The 15,009-nt window shown below is 39.2% G+C and overlaps 1 protein-coding gene across 2 annotated transcripts in view; it reads left to right on the plus strand.

Moving 5' to 3' along the window:
- The first annotated feature begins 974 nt into the window (after positions 1–974).
- sema5ba (sema domain, seven thrombospondin repeats (type 1 and type 1-like), transmembrane domain (TM) and short cytoplasmic domain, (semaphorin) 5Ba) overlaps positions 975–15,009 on the plus strand; it is a 164,338-nt gene continuing 150,303 nt past the window's right edge. For both annotated transcript variants that reach the window (XM_036593353.1, XM_036593436.1), the window contains exon 1: positions 975–1,099. The gene's annotated coding sequence lies outside the window, so the exon portion shown is untranslated. The remainder of the gene's footprint in view (positions 1,100–15,009) is intronic.

Here is a 15,009-nt window from a genome sequence, read left to right on the forward strand (position 1 = left end):
TATCTAAAAGTTTTTTTTTTTAAGTTTAGTAAAAAAGTAATAAAAATGTTTACCACAGTAAATGCTATTTGCTGATTTCAAGTTTAAAGTCTAATGAACAAACAAACAAACAACAAACAAACCAAAAATAAATAAATCAGTTTTTTTCAGGAAATCTGGTTTCTGTCTGGTTAATGGTTAAGTTTCACTTTGGTTTACTTTTAAGAGAAGAAAAAAAGAACAAAAATGTCAGATTTGTAAGACATTCTTTTAAAAATTATTCCATATAGTACCAAATAAGGGTCCATACCGCCTTTTATGGTACTATATAGAAAACCTTTTTGATAAGACTGTAGAGCAGCAGAACTTAGAAAGCATATTTAATTAACTTTACTAATGCAAGCTTAAATTTCAAAATTCACATTTCATATTGAATATAACTTACGTATAACGTGCAATGAAGCCAATGTCTGATCGTATATTCAGAAAATATTGTGATCAGTTTTGCCCAACACTGGTCACAACTCAGGCCTTTACAGTGCAGGCACACCTGCATTCACTGGCCTTTATAGTGTTATAATTTTATATTGATTTTTAATATCGAATTACATTTGTCAGTTTTCATAAAATCTATAAAAAGTTGCACCGGTTGTCTTAGTTACTTTCATCAAACCCTTAAAAATCGTAGCGCTGTTTTTTCGCAAACCCCAAACAGTTAATCAAGAGCTTCATAGATTATAGGAACAGACTATCGAGCTCGCACAGGGGTGATGATCCACACGGATCATTCACACCAATCCAAATATTCGTGTTAAGTGAGTGAAGATAATTCATATACATCTTTCAGACTGTACTAAATCGTATCCTGTCGTATTTTGCAGTACGGATAAGAAGTCTGTAATCAGAGGCTGATCTGGAGTCAGTTCCCCCCCTTTGGGTTTGAGGTGCAGCAGCCCTTGTAGTAGCCTGAGCTCAGAGCTCACAGCGCAGTGAGCAGCTGCAGGTCTGCTGGTGAAAAGCGTCCACATTCACACAGGGATAACAAGCAGGTCTACACAGGACGGACACAGCGCTGTATGTTCATACAGTACAGTTTCTCCCCACGGAAGGACGTCTAAAGGTAACTACTTTAATAGATAATATCTGCCGTGCAGTGGAGAATCTCTCTTTTGCTGCAGCTGGTTTAGACCGTTAGGTTGGCGACTTTACTGAACTTCTTGCTCCAGCGTTTCGCCGCTCTTCACTGCTGCTGTCTGCTTCTTCTCTGCCTTGTGGACATTTTAAACGTGTCTGTAACAAAATTAGGTTTACTTCAGCAATGAGAAGACTCATTAAGTTTATTAAATTATAGTAATATTACTGTTTTGAACTTCGACGTGGCTGTTGGATGTGTGCTTTCCCCACACATGGTTTTGTGGGATACTTTGCTGAGTGTTGTTTATAACGTATTTTCTTTGTTATGCACTGTATTTTGTTTAATGGCTGAATTTTTTGTTCCCTCCGGTTCCCCACACTCTTGGTCTAATGTTATTTGTTAAAAAACTCTAATTTGCTCTTCATTCTCCCTCACAAATAGAGTAATTAGTCTTCTTTAACAAAGCTGGAGGAGAGTAATCAGACAGCGTTTCTTTCAGGGCGATACGGATTTACTTGCCACTCACGTTCCGTCCTGGGATCAGAGGAGTTGTGGTCTTCTCACCTTTCCTACTACTTTTCAAACGAGAGCTGTTTTTTTTCTGTCTTCTAATCATGGGAGAGCTTTAATTGCAAGTGTGTTATCTGAAAACGCTTTGATTCTTTTCTGCTGAAAGGCATAGTCAGGACTGAGCTGTATTGTTGGGTCTTGGAGTAGGGTTCTTCGAGAGGAGTGATGTGTACAGGATGAAGTTTCTCACTGTATGTCCATGCTCTGTGACTTCTTGCTCTTATATCAGACATTAGTCTGTTGTAATTAGGTTCAAACAGTCTGAATCTAGTGCTATAATATAATTCTGACTTATTTTAAGCCATTGGACTCCTATGTTGTGGGAAACAGGTGGATTTCCAGATGCTTCCTAACTGCTTGTTACAGACTTATGTAGGCAGCTCCTTTAAATCTGGCTACTTATGTTCTTTCAAGATGGATTAATTAGTGTTTTAAGCACATGGGTAACCTGGAGTAGTCCTTGAGTGGACAGCAAGCCTTGGGAAACCAGCAAACCATATACTCTCTTAGAAGGAAAAAGGCTTTTACACATGAAAATCCGGTCATAGGATTTTTTGATATGCTGTGCTCCAGCTTTTTATTTATAGTTTAATTATAATGCGGGTCAAAGTGCTGTCTGCTTCCCCTCGCATAATTTGGTATGAATTTGAATTTGAAACAAGTTCTTTGTGAAAAACAGTGACAGTGATGCTTACATATGGATTGGAATAGTCTGAAGCAGTAGGGGGCACTGTTGAGTAGTTTTTGATGGCTGAGAGAGGCTGAAAGTGGTGGTGAATTTCACTGGTCCAACTAAGATATGGGCTCTCATCATGCGAAACACTCTGCACACAATAGAGGAGTGAACACGCTGCAATATCTCTGTCTATTGGCAAAGACTGTCTGGTCATTATGAGTCTCTGCGAAGAAAATGATTTCTTGGAGAACACGTGTGCCCGGGCAGGTGGACTGACCTGCATAACTGTGCTTTCAAGATCCTGGTTATAGCTTCTATCTAATCCAACATGCAGCTCTGCCTTAAAATAACACCTTTTGATCTTAACCTGGAACCTCATTGTCTTTCATTTAAGTGAAAACGAGAGAGAAAATTCTGCTGAAGTAAGTGTTGCCTGCTCCGTCAAGGGGGTTTGGGGAAATAATGGTATCTAAACCTGAGCGCTCATTTGCACTTCACATACTTCTATCAATATTTATGTAGTCTGTTTCTCCGAGCAACTTAATGTATGATATGGTAAGAGCCTTTGTTGCTTCATTCTCGTTGTTTTACATTGATGGACACACATTGGCATCCCTTTGTTTTGTCTCTTTAGGCATAATTTGCTTTGAAACTTTCATGGGGAGGCATATAAGCAGCATCTGTCAATTAGAAGTGAATCATATGCACCTTTACCTTGTTTTCTATACATTGTCGTGCACTGATTATCCTGACTGCACTGCCTGTTCATGCTTGCCTGCAGCATATTGGCAATATCCGATGGAGACGAGAGTAATAACCTCAAGGAGGTCTTTGTAATCATGTTATGACTCATTCTTAGGGGGCTGACACTTCACAATAGATTGCCATCAGTCATCTGCAATCATCTACATATGAGTCTATTATGTGCATGTTTGCGTTTAAGGCTGCCTCTTAACATCTCCCAACCATGAGTTCATTTGTCCCCAGGTTCCCTAAAGCCTTTATATGCTGGCTCTAAACAAATGTGCTTGACAAAAGTATTAATATTCATATAGCCCCCTGCTTTTGCCAGTTGATTCATGTGTTTTCCTTGGTTCCTGAGGCCTCTCTTTCAGATGTAAAACAGGTTTTCATCTGTAATGAACTTATGAGGGCTCTCATCAGCTTGAAATGCGTAAGCCTGCTGTTTAAAGGTTCTCTGAAAGCAAATATGCCTTTTCTGGACAGCTACGACAGTCCGGTTGCATCCACAGTAATGAGACCTGAGTAGAGCCCGGTGCCGCCAGTCGTGCTTGATATCACCGTAAATAATTTCTGCTCATTAATATAAACTCAGGAAGTAAAGACTCAATGGCCCTCATCGAAGTTGTAATGGTGCATATTTAAAAACATGCCTTATGAATTATTTCCGTCACTGAGACATCAATCGAGAGCGGACAATGGGAATAAAAGTTTAATGGAGAACTTGATCTGAATGGCAGCAGACATGACTGCATGGAAAAGGATGCCGGAGCCTGTAGCTCTTCCTCCGTGCTCCACCAGAGTCATCTAGCTTTAAGAGAAGAAAGCTTAGAGACACAGCATAAGCGGTGGTGTGCAGCCAGAGAGGCGAGATAAAGTTCTCTCTGAACAGCTTTAAAAGCTCTTAGAGATCCACTCAGTCTCTCAGCCCACTTTTCAAAACTTCAGGTCAAACCACTGCATATATATATTTTAGTAAGTGTTATAGCAGGGACGGTTGTGTGCTATAGTTTTAAATAGGGTTGGCAACACTTCGCTTCTTAGTCATGATCACAGTATTGGCCTCTAGCATATCATAAAAAGATTGCTGTGTGCAGGAATTTCCATTTTCATTCCATAACAATGTGCTTTGTTTTATTATAGTCATAACATTTTTTCTAGAATTGCAGATACATACCAGCTCACTCAACAAGGCTGCTAAAATTAAGGGTATTAGTTGGGACTTTGTCCCCATTTTTCAGGGAAGGGTTTACACTAAATGTTTTAACTTTGCTGTGAGGATTTGATTGCATTCAGCCACAAGAGCAGTAGTGAGGTGCTGAAGTTGGATGATTAGTTCTGGCACTCCAGCTCATCCCAAAGGTGTTGGTGGGGGGCGGGTTTATACACCTCTAGTCGACCCTTTGCATTGGGTATGGTGACCTTATCGTCCCATTCTTTTCTGTGGAGATTATGCAAGATGTCTGTACAACTGAACACCTGTATCAGCAACGGGTGCATCTTAAAACAGCTTAATTCACAGGTTGGATACTTTCTAATACATAGTATATGCCTAATGTGATCTACTGTATCCAAGCGTGCGGTGCACCTCGGTATCTAAGATGAATTTACGTTGTATCTGCTTGCCAGAACCCTCTGGCGTGTTGAAAAACCGTTCTGTTTATGGGATTCTGTGTTTTTGTTTTGTTCTCTTTTGTGCTTGTGGTTTTCACTACAGAAACAACCACATCCTTCTCTTCCTACAATCACAAACTCTTATGTTGACCTGTGAAAACACTTCCCAGAGTGTTGTATTTTTGGATGTGAAAGGTGGTTGTGTACTTGCCCAAGCTGTTGTTTTCATCTAAGCACATTTACTGTACTGTTCAGTCCCTGTAAGTTTAGAATGCAGAGCAGCATATGTTAGAACAGAAGCTGTGATAGTGCAGCATAATAGAAGTAGACACTCCCTCAAATTCCTGTTTTCTCTCTTTCTGCACTCACTTACCTTAGTCACTTTGACTAAGTGTCTTGTGCACTTTTGGCCCTGAGGGCTACTCTCTGTACAGAAATGGGTTATTGTTAAGGATACTGTTAGTGTGTTTTTGGAACAGAAGACAAATAAATCAGTTTAGTATGGTGACTCTGTTGTCCACAACATTTTCCTGGACTGAATAAACATGTAACTGAAGCTAGGGGTTGGCAATATGGCAATAATGTGTCAAGATACTGCAAGACAGTTTGATAATACTTGTCATATATCACCATATTTGGTTTTCCTGAGGTTTGATAATGCTGATGCTGATATCCTATATTTTACATGTGCTTGTACGCTGAAGCCGATACCAATGCTAATACATAAACATGGACAAAATATAGAAGTTTATCACAATAACTATAAAAATCATCATATTGCCCACCCTTATCTGAAGCTATGCCAGTTTGGATATTTGGCAGCAAATAGATTCCCATCATTTTACTAAAGGTGAGTTATTCTGAAGGCAAAATGAACATGTAATAAATGAGAGTTTATCAGTGTTTTGAAGAATTATATTAAAAAATGGTGACATTCTTACAGTTTCTCTCAAAACCTGGTTATTAGTTCTGTACAGCTAAGGTTGATAGTGCTAGTAGTGAATTCAAGCCCTTTCCTTAAGAACAGAATTTCTAGAGCTTTGGAGTAGTCTTGCAGTTGGGTGTGAATTGTTGTTTTGATGAAACCCCTCATTATTTTGCTTGCCATCAGGACTCCAAAAGATGAAATTGCTGTGCCTTTGGCATGAGCGTCATACTGTCTTTTGTTTGGCTTTGTTATGCCAGTTGGGATGGCACGGCAGGGTGGGAGGAATAGACTGTTTCTCAAGCAGTTCAGGGGCTTGATTTGGAAAAAAATCTTGCTGTACACTAAAAATAACAAGGTGGGAGGAGATTGAATTATTGTCTGGGTCCATTCAGTTTCGATGGGGCAGGGCTGGGTATTGTTTATGAGTGTGCAGCAGTGTGAAGCGCTGTGTGGATGGATGACTGCACACTCCTCAGTCTGTGAAATGCGATCTATGATATGACTGAGGTACTCGCTGTCTGCAGCCTTAATTAATACTTGATGTGATTGAAGGAGCTCAATTTGTCTGGAGTCTTATCATGTTCCCTTTTTCAGCTCGCCTCAAAAACAGACAACAGCAGAAATAGAAACAATTAAACTCTGAAATGGATAATTATGTCTTATGTATTATTGTCATGGACCTCGTTTTGTACCAATCAAGCAAGACCAGCTGCTCGGCTGCTTGCTGTTGTCGCTGTCATTGTGTTGCTTAAATTTATGCGGTGCTTCAAGATTCAAATCCTGACTTCTGAAAGTGCGTTAAATGTATGCTGATGGCAGTTTCTGAGAGTCATGTCAGGACATCAGTAAAGTTTTTTTACACCATTTGAAAACACAGTTGCCCTCTTCATTGTGCGAACATTATAACATTATTATGGTGAATAGTCCAATAGAAATGCCTCAAAATGACTTGGTATAAAATCTCATTAACATACATTAAAGTTAAGAACTGCTTTTCCTTCTTCTATACAGTTTCTGTTTTAGAGATGTCATCCCTGGTGATTATATGTACCTACAAGTACTAGCCTTGAACAACTGACTTTGAATGAATGAATAAAATGATGTACCAGTTCTTCATGAATGGCATTATTTCTGACCATATGGTAAATGTGAGCTTAGAAATTCAAACATCAAGGCATCATAACAAATGGTTGATGATGGAGAATAATGGAGAATTTAATGAAATTTGCACTGTACTGATTAGAAGTGCTTTTATCTGTCCCAAATGCTGTGGTCCTTCTTCATCGAACTTAATGTTATCGCATTGACACAGTGTATATACAGTCACTCCTGTCCAATAAAATTATTAAATAGGGATGCACGATGGTTCTGGAATCATATGTCATAATCAGTTTTTGATAGTATTTTTTGAATATGGCACCGCTCTTTTCCAACTTATCAGATTTATGTATTTATTTATTTATTTACAGTCCCTGCTGCAATTATTGACACCCCTTGCATGAGTAAAAAAGGGTTATATGAAACTAAATTAGCTTAATCTCGCACAGAAAAAATGAAAAATCCAACATTTCATTTAAGTACATTTTTTCTGAGACCCCTTATCACAATTACTGGCACTTCTGCATTTAATACTTTGTACAACCTCCCTTTACCAGTAAAACAGCACTTAGCCTTCTCCGATAACATCTTATAAGGTTGGAGAATACAGAGCATGGGATTTGAGACCATTCCGCTTTACTGAACATCTAGATCGTCCAGGGTTCTAGGTCCTCTCTTGTGCATTCTCCTCTTTAGCTCTCCCCACTGGTTTTCTATGGGGTTTAGATCAGGGGACTGAGATGGCCATGGCAGAAGCTTGATTTCTTGTTCAGTAAACCGTTTTTGTGTTGATGTGGACATGTTGTGGATCATTGTCCTGCTGGAAGATCCAATGACAACCCATTTTTAGTTTCTTGGCAGAGGCAGGCAGACTTTGATTTAAGATGTCCTGATATTTCATGGAGTCTGTGATGCCATGTGCCCTAATGAGGTTTCCAGAGCCTTTGGAGGAAAAACAGACCCACAACCGTGGGCATCAGGTTCTTTTCAGTGTAGTCATCTTTCTTTTTAAGTCAAACTCACCTTTAGTGTTTGTTGCCAAAATGCTCAATTTTCGTTTCATCTCACCACAGAGCACGGTTCCAGTCAAAGTCTGAGAAGCGTTTAGCAAAGTCAGGTGACAGGAAAGGCTTTTTCCTGGCATGCCTTCCAAATAATCTGTTGGCATGGAGATGGCGTCTGATGGTAGCTTTGGAGACGTGGTGACCCCAAGATGTCTCTTTTTTCTGTATCTCTCCAGCGGTGATCTTTGGGGAATTTTTGCATCTCTTACTATCCTCCTCACTTTGCGTGGGGGCAAAAAACAACTTGATCATGATTCAGGCAAGTTTGTCACAGATCCCTCTTTAATTATTGCCCTATCTGTAGATATGGGCATTTTCAGGCGAGTAGCTGTTTTTATTTATAGCCATTCCCTGACTTATGATGGTCAACACATCTCTTTTCTTTCCCATGTTGAAGAATGAAGGGAATTTGACCAATGTGTAACCTCATATATCCTGCTGAAACAAGAAGTCATAGATTACTGCTTGAAAGTTCCTAGACACTCTGATCAACTTAAAAAAGTAAAATATAAATGGAAAAAATGATTCAGTTACATTTTGTTTCTAAGAATTTCTAGGGGTGCCAATAATTGTGGCACATGCGGTTTCGTTATAAGTAATTGATTTTTGTCTCTCAATAAATGAATCTTTTTTATTCAATTAAAGTTTAGATTTTTCTATTTTTTCAGTGTGAGATTAAGCTTATTTGACAAAAGTTAAATTAAAAAAAATTTAAAGTTAAACACTTTTACTCATCTTTACCAGCGGTGCCAATAATTGAGGAGAGGACTAATACATACATATATATAATAGTAATAACTGATGAAGCATGCACTTGGTGGGTGCTTTTTAAGTGTGGCTGATATTTGATATGGTCAGAAAAGCATAATGTTTATTATGATAACAAAATGAATCACATTAAAATATTGTCATATTGCCTACCTTGGTGCATTGTAAAACACAGAGATGTATTACTTGTTGAGTGTCCCTGGGTTTGGTCTTCCTCCTCTGAGCGGAATTTAATATTTAAACTGCTTAATGCAATTGCATGCACTTAATGTTCCTGACTGTTGGCACACATAATAAGGATTTAATTGTATCAGTGATATGTTTGGGCACCTGCTTATGTTCTGATCTGCTCTTCTGTTTGCACTTTTTTAATTGACTTTGACTACAGATTAAAATTGTCATTAGGCTAAGTGTAGCACAGATCCGCATGAATGATTCTCATCGTCCATGTTAGCCGAACGAAGAATAAAAAAATCTTCTTATTTCTTATAATTAGCTTCTCCCAAGTAATGAGAAGAGGAGGATGATGAATATGACGATATTGTTTTCACAGTTCCACATGAAATTTTGGAACGCTTCATTTTTGTTGTGTTCTAAGTCTGGTTTCATGCACTGCGCTTGTGAGGGAGGGATGCCGTTGTATTTAATCGGACGTGAAGGCATGCGTCTTTTCTCCAACATTGTTCTCTGTTCAGTGCAAGGAGGCTTCAATGAAGAGATGGGAAAAGGGGTAGAGACCAAAATGCTCCCACAGTTGATTTGTCCATTGTGGGGGAGGAACACTATTCCCATTGATGGTGTTGATGGTGAAGCCCCCAAAAGCTGGAGAAAGGGGGCCCATTCAGTGCAATGGGCGACCCTACCCTACTATGGGAGATGGGTGTTAGAGCTTTTGTGGGGCACGGTGGGAACATTGTCCTCATTCTAGTGATTTAATACTGCCAGGTCCAAGCTGCTTCGCTATGTCTTCAGACTAGGAAAGCCTATGTGTCTCTCCCCTTAATCATTATCACAAGGTAAGGAGTAGGTTTCCTGGGAAAATCATGCATCCTGAGGGCAGATTGGAGCCCCCCTCTCTTTGTGTGGAGAATAAGCTGAATCTTGACTCAGTGCACTAACATTGCTTTTTCTCCATGGACTACTCAGAATGTCATCTCATTAGGCATAGAACAAAGTCATGTTGGCTGCAGGGAAAGAGTACAATCCAATAATATGAAGAAATATTAGGGATGCACCAATATGGCAAATGTGGGCTGATACCGATATCCGATATTTTTCATGTGCATATCTGCCGACTCCTGTGCTGATAAATAAACATTTATTAAATGTATATAAACGTGTATATAAAATAGTAAATAAAAAAAGAAAAACTGTAAAATATTATGGAACCATAAATGCACACATACACAAACATCATTTACACAAAGCAATACAAATCATTGGCAGTATGATAAATGCATTGATCTATTCAGTGCAACCATATTTTGGCACTCGCCTACATCTCATCCATCACTTTCACAAAGAAATATTCCAATGTCCCGGTTCTAATCCTGAGCCACGCTGCTGCCAAGTCCCACAATATATGACCTTTTGATTAGACACAACAATAGTGAGGTTAGGTCAGGGTGCTGGCTCTGTAGTGAAATGAGATGCCTCCTTTAGCTCTGTGATAGATTAAAAGGAACAACATCATGAAAGCCAGTGCAATAGAAGAGCCACTTCTCATAGGAGAGCTTGCACTTACATGAAACTGATAGAAGAGAACGCTGTTTTTCTTTACACCTAAAATCTGTGAAGTGCAGTGGACGGAGGTTTGCCATGCAAGGAATGTAAGCAGAGTCATGGAATGCAGCACTCTTGGTGATTTTCATGACTTCATGTTGAGAGTAGGCTATAGTGTCTGTGTTTTGAGACGGTCACAACAGAAACTTAACAAATGCTTTGTTAAGATCTGAATTGGTAATTTGTTCCTTGGTAATTAGTTCACCTTTGTAACTCATATCACGTAGACTTTTAGAAGTGTTTAGCCATTATTTATAGTTTTGCTTTTTAATATAAATAATAAAAGAGCTGTGGTGCAATCAGTTTCATTCAAGTCAAGTCAGTAATAAGAGAGCCACATGCTTTCTTTTATTATTGTTTCTTTCATACGCTGTCAACTGCAGTACAATTGTTTTCAGATGTATGAATTGATTTTTGATGGAGATTTGGAAAGCACATAATAACCTCGAAACCTTTTCAAAGTCTGCAGGGATGTGATTTCTCATTAACAATGCCAGGGCATGTAAACACTCCTGCTGTGAAATGCGATATTAATAGCACTTTTGTGTGCAGTTGCCTCCAATACAGTGAGCGGTGGGCAAAAAGCTTGGTGCTGTTGTGTGAAAAAAGCAGCTGGAGTCAATTTCCAGGTGCATTCAAGATTCATGCTGAGATTTGACCATTGCCCTCTCTTATCTGTCTGACCTAAAACGTTCCTCTTGGGGCCTCAGTTCTCCTCCAGACTACTCCATTATTGCTTGTATGCCCTAAGAATCCAAAGATGCTTCACAGTGGATTGAGAAGGTCTTAAAGAAAGTTTCTCAATGGAATAGTACATAAAGGACAATAAAATGTACAGTTTTTCCTCAGTCATGACATTTTGGTGTCTGAAGTTTACTTCCTTAGTTTTGCAATGGAACTATAATATAATAGAAGTCTGTGTCACCCACAATCTTTCTATTGCTTGTTAACTACATTAGCCTCATAGCTTCAATGCAAAACTAAAGAAGCAAACTTTAGGGTACAAGGAAAATTGTATAAATGTGACTTTTCAGTGAACCAAGTCTCAAATTTTTACATTTTACTTGCATTTTATTTATCCTATTTCCTTATCCTTTACAATTAAACAGGCATTTCTGTTACTGTGCCTTCAAGACTAATATATGTAAATGACCGTTCTTCTGATTGGTTGCCCTGTACTTTGCAACATTCGACAAACAGTCCATGCTGAAACACTCCTTATAACTTCAGTGTGAATGGGCGAAGCTAAACTGCTATAGGCTTAAAAATCATATGCACTGCAAATGCACTGGTATTTGTGAATCACAAGGATGTTGAATTCAAAACAGGCTCAGTTCACAGCTTACTTTCCATATATGGACTGTATGGCCTGACGGCTGAATGTTGCTTTTTTGTTTGAAACTTTAACAATGTTTACATTACACCAAACTCTTAAATTAAAAAAAGAGTGAGGAAAATTTGATTTTCCATGATAAGAGCCTTTTAAGCTGTAGGCTCAGAGAGAGAAAGTGGAAAGGGTTTCACTGAAAGGATTTCAGTCGATCACCATGGTCACTCTAATGAAACTACAGAGCATTGCTCTGGATCAACTGATTAGGCGATGAGGTCATCAGGCCTATCCTCTTATAGGGCTCAACATAATATCTCTGCGGTGTAGCTTCTTCGACCCTGTCTGAAGAAAATGTGCTATGGCGTTTCCACTTTAACGTTTAAGCGCATCCTTGTTCTTCCCAGAGTACTCCCATGTTCAGCATCCACATTCTCCCTCCGCACTGGCCTGGTTAGCGTGCTTGGCGGCTGTTTCTATAGTGATAAGTAGCTCTCTGCAGGGGCACAAAGGTCTGTCTCAAATGCAGAGTCAGACAGAACTCTGTGTGACGGTGATTAATGTCCAGTTCCGAACGACACAGTAAATATGGGGCCACCACCTCCCAAAGTGTAATGCTAATCTCATCCTGCACTTACCAACAGAGCGCTAGCTATTTTACAGATGAGTGGTCGGAGAAGCACTACAGGGGCCCCTCTTAGATGCTTATTCATGAGGGTGAGGCTGTTTATCTGAGGTAAATATTAATGTTGATGTAGTGTATGGAATGCTTAAGAGACTTTAGAGAATTGGCACTTGGCAGCAGGCAGATGGCATAAGGGGGATGACACTTTAAAATCTAGTCTCTACTGTTCTGGGAAGGCTTTACAATGGATTTCGGAACATTGCTGTGAGGATTTGACTGCATTCAGCCTCTAGAGCATTAGTGAGGTCAAGTACTGATGTTGGATTATTAGTCCTGGGTCACAAACACCAATCCACAACCATAAACCACAATGAAGATTATACACTATGTGCACAAACTTCTTGTTTCTCCATAATCTTTGATCAAAGTGTAGTGACGTTTGCCCACCTCTAAATGTCTCCTGATATTTGACTAAAATTATATTACTCAATAATATCACAGCATGTTTTTCCTCCTGCATCTCATGTACTACCATGATTTTCATTCCCCTTGTGCAATGCATGTGCCTGAGGTGTTTCAGGAGGCGAATAGTCCACCGCTGTTGACTGTAGACTTGCACCTGGGTCTGACTTTATGTTCATTTTTTCACAATACAATCAAATCGCAATAGATAAAATTATGTCTTTTCCAGAATTATTCTCACCTGAATATCCTGTTTTAGGTCATGTTAAGGAAGAAAAATGCATTCTGATTTCTAATTTTGATTCATGTGATTCACTAATTAGAAATGGTATCTGGATATTTTTGGACATATAGTGTATTTTCATCTCATCAAATATGGTGTTCCATAGCAAAATATCTGATGTTCGTGATTTGCTGGAGCTTCTAGGTCTGATTTACGTATGCTCTAGCAACCCTCTGACTGAATAATATGGAAATATTTCTCCTGCAAGGTTGAGCAGTGCACATGCATGACAATGATAAGGAGTGACCTCTTTCTCTCATTCTTGTCCCTCATCCTTATAAATAAATGTCAGTATGTAAATATTTTGGCTTGAGGTGGCATGTTTTTTTTTCCCTTGAAACACATTCCCTTATTTCCACTTCAGGAAAGAAATAATGAGAATTGGTGAGCAAAATACCTCTATATAGATGAATGACTTTGCCTTTAGCTCACCGTTAGTCAGAAACAAACTGCTAAGCTGAAGTGTAGTAGATTTTCTTTTCATGTAGCCCACCTGGAATTTCATTCCAATTAATTTGTTCCTTCCCCTTGGCTTTCAGCGCGCTCCTCATTTTGCTTCAAAGTGAGTACCGTGCACAGCAGTGGGCCATCATGCTGCATGGCTGTCTTTATTAGATCATTAGGTCTTACTTGAGTATCATAAGAAGCAACTCCTCAAAGCTACAGGACGTTTTAAAATGTCCGTTTACTATCAAACCCCGTAATGTAGGTCTTCGGCACAAGATGATTTCCATCACACTACGTTGGTAACATAGCACTGCTGTAGAGTGGGTCGGCCAGGCTTGCTCCTGTCCTGCGGAATGGCAGCAAGCGCACAAACACTTCCTGGGAGGGAAGTGGCACACTAGCACGCTTGTGTAAATCAGCCTTGCTAAATGTTTGATGTTTTAAAGTAAATATGTCTACTTTCTGGCCTCCCCCTCTCACAGTGGAGTGCTATGCCTTGGACAAGGGCCCCATTGAGAGGTTCCCAAGAGGGGAGTGTTTAAAGTTTTAGAGGTTTTGAAGGAGAGGAGGGAGGGATACTGACCTGCATGCCAACACACACTGAAGCAGTAAGGCCTGCACGGAGGTGCAGAGAGGGCCCTCTGGCTATGCCCCGCAGACAGGGCCCTGGAATGGATAGCAGGGCGCTTTATTGATTGTGTCTAAATACCATATATATTTTATGAGCTGCACCAGTGGACCCCTGCTGTTTTTAATGTTATACTGGTGAATAAGAGTACTTGTACAGGCAGAGGTTTAATTAAAGTACTTAGTCACTGTGTGAGTGTGTCCCTCTTTGTCCAGCATGGCCTTGTAGACTACATGAGTTATGTGTAGCTCAGACCATTACACTATTAAAAAGAGGCTCCTCCAAATTAAGAAATGTTCACCAGTCTTTCATAATTTGGCCCCCCCTGGTCAAACTACATGTTTTTTTTTATTTTCTGAGGGAAAATAAGTCAACATATCTTCTACAGAGAACACACTTCTGCACTGTTTAATACACAATTTCTGTTTATGAGTTCAGTTTTACATATTGGGGAAAAGTAAAACATGTGGCCTATGCAAAAGTTAAAGCACATGCTGTAATTTATGTTTTTTAATGTTAAACTCAACAAAAAAATAGAAATTGTCCACAAAAATTGCAGAAATGTAGATGTGTATGTTTGTTCCATGTAGAGAATGTAATTTAACCAGGGATGTTTTAATGATTTTTACATACAATTGTATATGTAGTACTGTACAAAAGTGAAAGGCCACCCTTCATCTATTGTTTATTTCCAGTCAGAACTGCCAAAAAGTATTTGTTATTCATTTTTCGGTGTCTGCAGAAAGCAGAAAACATATAGTTAACCAAAAATTACAAAAAAACCTCAAAACTAAATATAATATCAGCATTTTCAGTATTTAATGTGTGCATACTTTGCCTTTATTACACCTTCCATTCTTTTTGAGAGACTTACTTTCAGTT

The sequence above is a fragment of the Colossoma macropomum genome, unplaced genomic scaffold, assembly GCF_904425465.1.
Source record: "Colossoma macropomum unplaced genomic scaffold, Colossoma_macropomum, whole genome shotgun sequence".
NCBI lineage: Eukaryota > Metazoa > Chordata > Actinopteri > Characiformes > Serrasalmidae > Colossoma > Colossoma macropomum.